Raw genomic sequence first — 11,849 nt, forward strand, 5'->3', positions numbered from 1 at the left:
AATTTATATACAAACAGTTACAGTGGGTTGTGAGAGTACATAACATTAGAGTTCTTACAGTCTTCACAAAGCCACTAATATGCAGAGCGTCGCGTCGTAATCTGTTGGCATAATGTTTGTACGAGCAGTGCCCGTGGGTCTGGCTATAATACCAGTATACCCGTCCTAATATACCAGTATATCAAGAGGCTGTATCAACATTCCTACCGTAAACAGGACTTATTTATTAGATTTAAGAATCATTCGTAAGAAAGCTCCGTGCGTTCTCTCACACGGTCTGCTCTCCAACGATGCATGGAAACGCAACATTAAAAAACATTACAAGAGATTGCCTTGTTTTACATAACTTTTTACAATGAGAAGTGCATATAATAATTATTACAGCTCATTAACGGTATGAGTAAGGAATTATAGTTAGCCATTGAAAAGCCTCGTTTTCTGTATTAGAAATATAATAAAGAAAACGACTAGACAACACGCAGCCTTAATGGTAGACTGATACAAAATACTGATACACATTCCTACAACTTTTGTATTAAATTTTAGAATTCAAACCTTGCAACACACTCGCCACCCCAACACGCAACACACTCTCCCCTCGCGACAAGCAACACACTCGCCACCCCAACATGCAACACATTCTCCCCTCGCCACAAGCAACATACTCGCCACCCCAACACGCAACATACTCTCCCCTCGCGACAAGCAACACACTCGCCACTCCAACACGCAACATACTCTCCCCCTCGCCACAAGCAACACACTCGCCACCCCAACACGCAACATACTCTCCCCTCGCCACAAGCAACACACTCGCCACCCCAACACGCAACATACTCTCCCCTCGCCACAAGCAACATACTCGCCACCCCAACACGCAACATACTCTCCCCTCGCCACAAGCAACACACTCGCCACCCCAACACGCAACATACTCTCCACTCGCCACAAGCAACACACTCGCCACCCCAACACGCAACATACTCTCCCCTCGCCACAAGCAACACACTCGCCACCCCAACACGCAACATACTCTCCCCTCGCCACAAGCAACACACTCGCTCCTCGTAGCACATAACGGATCAGCTGGAGATAGAATTTTCCCGTATTTACCTGACGTTATCGTCTATCTCCTGGCCTCCACAAGAACATAAAGCCAGCGGCTTGTCAAAGGTATCGCCATTTTTCCGGACAACTTTTTTCTAATTGGAATTTGAACTCCAATAATGCTTTACCATTTACGGCTTAGGCGGGTAGGAGGTTCCATGGGTATAAGAGTCGACTTAGTTCCGGGATGATTTTCGTCGCTCTGCACTGTACTTTCACCACAGCAGATATATCATTCAGAAGAGGAGGTCCCCCATGCTTAGACACTGTCAGCATGGGGGCCCACTTTCCTTTCCTCGAAGTCAAAGGTTCGTTTGACCATTCCAAAGGTTTGATTGGCTTTTTTGTCTGCAGTTCCCAGTTTTATCATAACTATCAAAGACCGGTGGATGCTCACTCCAAGGTCCTTCAGTCTGCTTCCTGGGAGTGTTGTAGCTGTTATAGTTGTGGTGTGTGGTATTATTGTGATAGTTGTGGTGTGTGGTATTATTGTGATAGTTGTGGTGTGTGGTATTATTGTGATAGTTGTGGTGTGTGGTATTATTGTGATAGTTGTGGTGTGTGGTATTATTGTGATAGTTGTGGTGTGTGGTATTATTGTGATAGTTGTGGTGTGTGGTATTATTGTGATAGTTGTGGTGTGTGGTATTATTGTGATAGTTGTGGTGTGTGGTATTACTGATGTTCACTTGACCACTGGCTTTGCCTGTGTCCTCTAGTGTAAACTTTATCATTCAGTGTACCTCAGTAAACCTCTAGCTATTCTACCTCGTTTTGTTTTAGTGTAACTTAAGTAATTAATTATATTGTAATTATAATATCATAGTAAGTAAGTTTGTATTTTTTAGAATTATTAATTGTTAGTTGATTTGTATTGGTCATCTATTGAAAGTACCTTTAAGCAACTTACCTCATTTTCTGTACAATTATATATATTATTTTTTTTTTTATATACCTAGATCTTTTTATAATTGTATTTTTTGCTTTTTTTCTGTCAAACAGTCAAGTTTTTTCTGTCAAACAGTTATGCAAACTAGTATTGACCCAGACCTTAACCTCTTATCTAGTATCTATGACAATCATCACTTTAATGATCAAAATTGCAGGTATTATACAGCACATGATGTAAACAATGTTTTAACATGCAATCACAATGTTTCTGTAATTAACTTGAATGTAAGATCTCTAAGCAAACTCTTTGATGATGATAATGACCTGATTCAAACAGTTGACAACAAATTCTCTTTTATTGTGTTTACTGAAACGTGGTTAAAAGAGGATACTACTCAACTCTACAACATACCTAACTACTCAGCCATTCACAACTGTCGTCCGGTACAAAGAGGTGGTGGTACTTCTCTTTACTACCACCAAGAACTGACTTGCTTAAAGGTAATTAAAACTAGAGACCTTTGTGGGGAGTATATATTTGCCTGTTTCAGAGTCAAGGGTGGCGAGGCTGTCCTGACTGTGGGAGCAGTCTACAGGATTCCTAACACTGATGTGACAGAATTTAACTCTAACCTTAGAAATCTAATACTAGATAACAGACTGAACAAAAACCACTTAATTATTTCTGGGGACTTTAACATTGACCTTTGCGAGCCTGATAACTCTCCTGCTGCTAGTTTCCTCAACTGTATGAATTCCTGCTTCCTCATACCCGTAATCACTAGATCTACTAGAATCACTGATAGTACTGCCACGGCTCTTGATCACATCTGGACCATCATAGCCGCTCCGCTTACTTCAGGGATAATCACTGATAACACTACAGACCATTACCCCACATTTCTCCTAACCAACATTCACAAACCACCTCTAGAGACAAGGGAGATAAGCTTTAGGCTGCACAATGAAACTGCTATAGGCAATTTTATAGCTGCTGCTGCTAATGTCAACTGGGAGTCCGAATTAGGTAACACAGGGGACATCAACCAAGCAGTGCAATCTTTTCTTCAAAAAACTCTCAGCCTTTATAACACCCACTGTCCTATGCTAACGAAACGAGTCTCAACTAAAAGGCTAAACAATCCTTGGCTTACAAAGGGAATACTTAAATACATTAATAAAAAACATGACCTTGACAAGAAGTATAGGTTAGGAATCGTCTCCAAAGAACTTTCAAAGAATTACTCATCATTACTATCTAAAATAATTAGAAGAGCCAAAACTAAATACTACGAAGATAAATTTACCCAAACAAAGGAGAACATCAAGAAAACATGGAGCACAATTTCACAAATATTGGGATCAAAGAAGATTTTAAATAACAAACCAATATCCAATAACGATGGTCTGCTTTCAGCCACTGATACTGCTATTGAATTCAATAGGTTCTTCTCTTCCATTGGGTCATCCCTTGCAAATAATATTCCATCTTCCAGTACTAATATTCAGGACTATCTTACAGGTAACTATCCACAGTCTCTGTACCTAACGCCCGCTAATTCCACTGATATTAATGAGATAATCCTTCCCCTTAAGACCAAGTCTAGTGCCCTTGAGGAGATACCAACTCTAATTTACAAAAAAAACTCCAGATCTTTAGCTCCTGCCATTGCTTTGCTCTTCAACAAGTCACTTGAACTCCAAACCTTTCCAGATATTCTAAAAAAAGCGAGAGTAACACCTGTCCACAAATATGGTGATCTCACTGATGTCAACAACTTCTGACCATTATCAATTCCGCGAAACTTGTCAAAAATATTTGAAAAACTAATCTACAAGCAGCTTTACTCTTATTTAGCCAAACACAATATACTAAGCTTTTGTCAATATGGCTTCAGACCCAAAAAAAACACTAACGATGCACTTATTAGTATGATTAACTTGATACATGCAGCTCTTGATAAAAATGAGTTCCTTGTTGGGTTATTTGTGGACTGCGTAAGGCTTTTGACACTGTCAACCACCAAAACCTTCTTAAATTACATCATTATGGAGTCAGAGGTCACTCCCTGCAATACCTTCAGTCTTACCTTACTGACAGGCTCCAGTATGTTTCTGTGAATAATTCCATTTCTCCGACACTACCTATAAACATTGGTGTTCCCCAGGGCAGCATACTTGGCCCTCTCCTCTTTCTCATCTACATTAATGACCTTCCACATACCTCCCAACACCTCAAACCAATCTTATTTGCTGATGCCACAACTTTCATCTTCTCCAGTCCTGACCCTCTTGCTCTAAATGTCACTGTGAATACTGAACTAAATAAAGTCCATCTTTGGCTAACTGCTAACAAACTCACCCTTAACATTGACAAAACTTTCTATATTTTGTTTGATGATAAATCCTCAAATTAAATTAATTTAAGAATAAACAATATACAAATCAGTAGTAAAGTTGATGGTAAATTCCTTGGTGTCCTCATCGACAATGAGCTGAATTTCCAGGGACACATTCTAAATATAGCAAAAAAAGTTTCAAAAACTGTTGGCATTCTTTCTAAGATCAGATATTATGTACCTCGCCCTGCCCTGGTGACTCTCTATTACTCCCTCATCTATCCTTATCTCAACCATGGTATTTGTGCTTGGGGTTCTACTACCCAAAATCATTTACGTCCTCTAATTACCCAACACAAAGCTGCTATTAGGACAATATCTAACTCTGGCCCCAGACAGCACTCGGTACCCTTACTCATATCTCTGAATATGTTAGATATTAAGTCACTGCACATCCTCTCTTGTGTACTCTATATATTTAAAACTCTGAACTGTAATGTCAATCCTGACCTTAAAAGCTTCCTAGAAGGTTGTAACAGAACCCATGAGCACCACACCTGAAGCAAATACCTATTTGATATTCCAAGAGTGCGACTTAATCAAACTAGGAATGCTCTACAAATCAAGGGACCCAGAATGTGGAATGACCTTCCCAATTATGTCAAAGATTGTACCTCTCTCAACCAGTTTAAGATGAAAACTAAGTACCACCTAATTAACTCCATGTAACCTACCTTACTTCTAATTGTCAACCCATGTCTTCCTATTTAAAAAATAAAAAATGCTGTTTGTTGACCAACTTGTATATTTACTATTTTCTACCATGTCCCCCATTTTTTTTATCTTTTATTATTTTTTTCCATTCAACACAATTTATACTTTAAGCTCAGTTACTATTAAGTTTTAGTCTGTGTTTTTTCCCTCACCTCACCTTGCCTGAAACGCTATGCGTACTAGTGGCTTTAGGTATTGTATGTACTACCTCTGTCTTTAAACCTAACAGAACGTTTGTACTGTAACTCTGCAACTATGTATGTACTGTCCCTAAATAAATTATTATTATTATTATTATTATTATTATTATTATTATTATTATTATTATTATTATACCCTACATGCAAGGTCTGGGATTTGTCAATGTTTCAAACCTTTTACCAGCTTCCCGACCATTTGTGGAGCTCGTGTAGATTTTTTTGTAATGCCTCTGTGTGAGGGCAGACAGTAATGTGTGAGACAGATAGTAGTGTGTGAGGGCAGACAGTAATGTGTGAGACAGATAGTAATGTGTGAGGCAGACAGTAATGTGTGAGGCAGACAGTAGTGTGTGAGACAGACAGTAATGTGTGAGGCAGACAGTAGTGTGTGAGACAGACAGCAATGTGTGAGGCAGACAGTAGTGTGTGAGAGCAGACAGTGGTGTGTGAGGGCAGACAGTGGTGTGTGAGGGCAGACAGTGGTTTGTGAGGCAGACAGTAGTGTGTGAGGGCAGACAGTGGTGAGTGAGGGCAGACAGTAGTGTGTGAGGGCAGACAGTAGTGTGTGAGACAGACAGTAATGTGTGAGGTAGACAGTAGTGTGTGAGGGCAGACAGTGGTGTGTGAGGGCAGACAGTAATGTGTGAGGGCAGACAGTAGTGTGTGAGACAGACAGTAATGTGTGAGGCAGACAGTAGTGTGTGAGGGCAGACAGTGGTGTGTGAGGCAGACAGTAATGTGTGAGGGCAGACAGTAGTGTGTGAGACAGACAGTAATGTGTGAGGCAGACAGTAGTGTGTGAGGGCAGACAGTGGTGTGTGAGGCAGACAGTAATGTGTGAGGGCAGACAGTAGTGTGTGAGACAGACAGTAATGTGTGAGGCAGACAGTAGTGTGTGAGGGCAGACAGTGGTGTGTGAGGCAGACAGTAATGTGTGAGGGCAGACCGTAGTGTGTGAGACAGACAGTAATGTGTGAGGCAGACAGTAGTGTGTGAGGGCAGACAGTGGTGTGTGAGGCAGACAGTAATGTGTGAGGGCAGACAGTAGTGTGTGAGACAGACAGTAATGTGTGAGGCAGACAGTAGTGTGTGAGGGCAGACAGTGGTGTGTGAGGGCAGACAGTAATGTGTGAGGGCAGACAGTAGTGTGTGAGACAGACAGTAATGTGTGAGGCAGACAGTAGTGTGTGAGGGCAGACAGTGGTGTGTGAGGCAGACAGTGGTGTGTGAGGCAGACAGTAGTGTGTGAGGGCAGACAGTGGTGTGTGAGACAGACAGTAATGTGTGAGGCAGACAGTAGTGTGTGAGACAGACAGTAGTGTGTGAGACAGACAGTAGTGTGTGAGGGCAGACAGTAGTGTGTGAGGGCAGACAGTAGTGTGTGAGGGCAGACAGTAGTGTGTGAGACAGACAGTAATGTGTGAGGCAGACAGTAGTGTGTGAGGGCAGACAGTGGTGTGTGAGGCAGACAGTAGTGTGTGAGGCAGACAGTAGTGTGTGAGGGCAGACAGTGGTGTGTGAGGGCAGACTGTAGTGTGTGAGGGCAGACAGTAGTGTGTAACGCAGACAGTAATGTGTGAGGCAGACAGTAGTGTGTGAGGGCAGACAGTGGTGTGTGAGGGCAGACAGTAATGTGTGAGGGCAGACAGTAGTGTGTGAGACAGACAGTAATGTGTGAGGCAGACAGTAGTGTGTGAGGGCAGACAGTGGTGTGTGAGGGCAGACAGTGGTTTGTGAGGGCAGACAGTAGTGTGTGAGACAGACAGTAATGTGTGAGGGCAGACAGTGGTGTGTGAGGGCAGACAGTGGTTTGTGAGGCAGACAGTAGTGTGTGAGGGCAGACAGTGGTGAGTGAGGGCAGACAGTAGTGTGTGAGGGCAGACAGTAGTGTGTGAGACAGACAGTAATGTGTGAGGTAGACAGTAGTGTGTGAGGGCAGACAGTGGTGTGTGAGGGCAGACAGTAATGTGTGAGGGCAGACAGTAGTGTGTGAGACAGACAGTAATGTGTGAGGCAGACAGTAGTGTGTGAGGGCAGACAGTGGTGTGTGAGGCAGACAGTAATGTGTGAGGGCAGACAGTAGTGTGTGAGACAGACAGTAATGTGTGAGGCAGACAGTAGTGTGTGAGGGCAGACAGTGGTGTGTGAGGCAGACAGTAATGTGTGAGGGCAGACAGTAGTGTGTGAGACAGACAGTAATGTGTGAGGCAGACAGTAGTGTGTGAGGGCAGACAGTGGTGTGTGAGGGCAGACAGTAATGTGTGAGGGCAGACAGTAGTGTGTGAGACAGACAGTAATGTGTGGGGCAGACAGTAGTGTGTGAGGGCAGACAGTGGTGTGTGAGGCAGACAGTGGTGTGTGAGGCAGACAGTAGTGTGTGAGGGCAGACAGTGGTGTGTGAGACAGACAGTAATGTGTGAGGCAGACAGTAGTGTGTGAGACAGACAGTAGTGTGTGAGACAGACAGTAGTGTGTGAGGGCAGACAGTAGTGTGTGAGGGCAGACAGTAGTGTGTGAGGGCAGACAGTAGTGTGTGAGACAGACAGTAATTTGTGAGGCAGACAGTAGTGTGTGAGGGCAGACAGTGGTGTGTGAGGCAGACAGTAGTGTGTGAGGCAGACAGTAGTGTGTGAGGGCAGACAGTGGTGTGTGAGGGCAGACTGTAGTGTGTGAGGGCAGACAGTAGTGTGTAAGGCAGACAGTAGTGTGTGAGGCAGAAAGTAGTGTGTGAGAGCAGACAGTGGTGTGTGAGGGCAGACAGTAGTGTGTGAGGCAGACAGTAGTGTGTGAGGCAGAAAGTAGTGTGTGAGAGCAGACAGTGGTGTGTGAGGCAGACAGTAGTGTGTGAGGCAGACAGTAGTGTGCGAGGGCAGACAGTGGTGTGTGAGGGCAGACTGTAGTGTGTGAGGGCAGACAGTAGTGTGTAAGGCAGACAGTAGTGTGTGAGGCAGAAAGTAGTGTGTGAGAGCATACAGTTGTGTGTGAGGGCAGACAGTAGTGTGTGAGGGCAGACAGTAGTGTGTGAGACAGACAGTAATGTGTGAGACAGACAGTGGTGTGTGAGAGCAGACAGTGGTGAGTGAGGGCAGACAGTAGTGTGTGAGACAGACAGTAGTGTGTGAGACAGACAGTGGTGTGTGAGACAGACAGTGGTGTGTGAGACAGACAGTGGTGTGTGAGACAGACAGTGGTGTGTGAGACAGACAGTGGTGTGTGAGACAGACAGTAGTGTGTGAGGGCAGACAGTAGTGTGTGAGGGCAGACAGTAGTGTGTGAGACAGACAGTAATGTGTGAGGCAGACAGTAGTGTGTGAGGGCAGACAGTGGTGTGTGAGGCAGACAGTAGTGTGTGAGGCAGACAGTAGTGTGTGAGGGCAGACAGTGGTGTGTGAGGGCAGACTGTAGTGTGTGAGGGCAGACAGTAGTGTGTAACGCAGACAGTAATGTGTGAGGCAGACAGTAGTGTGTGAGGGCAGACAGTGGTGTGTGAGGGCAGACAGTAATGTGTGAGGGCAGACAGTAGTGTGTGAGACAGACAGTAATGTGTGAGGCAGACAGTAGTGTGTGAGGGCAGACAGTGGTGTGTGAGGGCAGACAGTGGTTTGTGAGGGCAGACAGTAGTGTGTGAGACAGACAGTAATGTGTGAGGGCAGACAGTGGTGTGTGAGGGCAGACAGTGGTTTGTGAGGCAGACAGTAGTGTGTGAGGGCAGACAGTGGTGAGTGAGGGCAGACAGTAGTGTGTGAGGGCAGACAGTAGTGTGTGAGACAGACAGTAATGTGTGAGGTAGACAGTAGTGTGTGAGGGCAGACAGTGGTGTGTGAGGGCAGACAGTAATGTGTGAGGGCAGACAGTAGTGTGTGAGACAGACAGTAATGTGTGAGGCAGACAGTAGTGTGTGAGGGCAGACAGTGGTGTGTGAGGCAGACAGTAATGTGTGAGGGCAGACAGTAGTGTGTGAGACAGACAGTAATGTGTGAGGCAGACAGTAGTGTGTGAGGGCAGACAGTGGTGTGTGAGGCAGACAGTAATGTGTGAGGGCAGACAGTAGTGTGTGAGACAGACAGTAATGTGTGAGGCAGACAGTAGTGTGTGAGGGCAGACAGTGGTGTGTGAGGGCAGACAGTAATGTGTGAGGGCAAACAGTAGTGTGTGAGACAGACAGTAATGTGTGGGGCAGACAGTAGTGTGTGAGGGCAGACAGTGGTGTGTGAGGCAGACAGTGGTGTGTGAGGCAGACAGTAGTGTGTGAGGGCAGACAGTGGTGTGTGAGACAGACAGTAATGTGTGAGGCAGACAGTAGTGTGTGAGACAGACAGTAGTGTGTGAGACAGACAGTAGTGTGTGAGGGCAGACAGTAGTGTGTGAGGGCAGACAGTAGTGTGTGAGGGCAGACAGTAGTGTGTGAGACAGACAGTAATTTGTGAGGCAGACAGTAGTGTGTGAGGGCAGACAGTGGTGTGTGAGGCAGACAGTAGTGTGTGAGGCAGACAGTAGTGTGTGAGGGCAGACAGTGGTGTGTGAGGGCAGACTGTAGTGTGTGAGGGCAGACAGTAGTGTGTAAGGCAGACAGTAGTGTGTGAGGCAGAAAGTAGTGTGTGAGAGCAGACAGTGGTGTGTGAGGGCAGACAGTAGTGTGTGAGGCAGACAGTAGTGTGTGAGGCAGAAAATAGTGTGTGAGAGCAGACAGTGGTGTGTGAGGCAGACAGTAGTGTGTGAGGCAGACAGTAGTGTGCGAGGGCAGACAGTGGTGTGTGAGGGCAGACTGTAGTGTGTGAGGGCAGACAGTAGTGTGTAAGGCAGACAGTAGTGTGTGAGGCAGAAAGTAGTGTGTGAGAGCATACAGTGGTGTGTGAGGGCAGACAGTAGTGTGTGAGGGCAGACAGTAGTGTGTGAGACAGACAGTAATGTGTGAGACAGACAGTGGTGTGTGAGAGCAGACAGTGGTGAGTGAGGGCAGACAGTAGTGTGTGAGACAGACAGTAGTGTGTGAGACAGACAGTGGTGTGTGAGACAGACAGTGGTGTGTGAGACAGACAGTGGTGTGTGAGACAGACAGTGGTGTGTGAGACAGACAGTGGTGTGTGAGACAGACAGTAGTGTGTGAGGGCAGACAGTAGTGTGTGAGGGCAGACAGTAGTGTGTGAGACAGACAGTGGTGTGTGAGACAGACAGTGGTGTGTGAGACAGACAGTGGTGTGTGAGACAGACAGTAGTGTGTGAGACAGACAGTGGTGTGTGAGACAGACAGTTGTGTGTGAGACAGACAGTAGTGTGTGTGACAGACAGTAGTGTGTGAGACAGACAGTAGTGTGTGAGACAGACAGTGGTGTGTGAGACAGACAGTGGTGTGTGTGAGACAGACAGTAGTGTGTGAGACAGACAGTGGTGTGTGAGACAGACAGTAGTGTGTGAGACAGACAGTGGTGTGTGAGACAGACAGTGGTGTGTGAGACAGACAGTGGTGTGTGAGACAGACAGTAGTGTGTGAGACAGACAGTGGTGTGTGAGACAGACAGTGGTGTGTGAGACAGACAGTAGTGTGTGAGACAGACAGTGGTGTGAGACAGACAGTAGTGTGTGAGACAGACAGTAGTGTGTGAGACAGACAGTAGTGTGTGAGACAGACAGTAGTGTGTGAGACAGACAGTAGTGTGTGAGACAGACAGTGGTGTGTGTGAGACAGACAGTAGTGTGTAAGACAGACAGTGGTGTGTGTGAGACAGACAGTAGTGTGTGAGACAGACAGTGGTGTGTGAGACAGACAGTGGTGTGTGTGAGACAGACAGTAGTGTGTGAGACAGACAGTGGTGTGAGACAGACAGTAGTGTGTGAGACAGACAGTAGTGTGTGAGACAGACAGTAGTGTGTGAGACAGACAGTAGTGTGTGAGACAGACAGTAGTGTGTGAGACAGACAGTAGTGTGTGAGACAGACAGTGGTGTGTGAGACAGTCAGAAGTGTGTGATTAACGAGTCAGCCAGCAACCAATCAAGCCTAAGACAAACTAATCCCACCCAATAGAAACACAGCAATAACCCACATGGTAAACCAATCAGAAACATTCATTAATGACTCGAATATATATATTTTTACTTCTCATCACGAAAACTATATTATCAAAAGCCGAGTAACAAAATTTTGAAGAAAAAGTTGAAAGCAAAAGATTCAAAAGGTCGTAAATGAATTAATATATTATGTAGTAAGAATGACTTAGTGGTTTAAAGTGCTTGAAATTTTGTCTTAACTTTACTCAAGAGAGGTTTGGAATAAGTGTTTATGGAGGACACTTCACTACACACTGCTCCTCAAGTGTGATGTAGGGAACTTTTTCAGTGTCAGAGTAGTTAACGGATGGAATGCATTAGGCAGTGATGTGGTGGAGGCTGACTCCATACACAGTTTTAAATGTAGATATGATAGAGCCCAGTAGGCTCAGGAATCTGTACACCAGTTGATTGACAGTTGAGAGGCGGGACCAAAGAGCCAAAGCTCAACCCCCGCAAGCACAAATAGGTGAGTACAAATAGATGAGTAC

This window comes from Procambarus clarkii, chromosome 40 (assembly GCF_040958095.1).
Source record: "Procambarus clarkii isolate CNS0578487 chromosome 40, FALCON_Pclarkii_2.0, whole genome shotgun sequence".
NCBI classification, from domain to species: domain Eukaryota; kingdom Metazoa; phylum Arthropoda; class Malacostraca; order Decapoda; family Cambaridae; genus Procambarus; species Procambarus clarkii.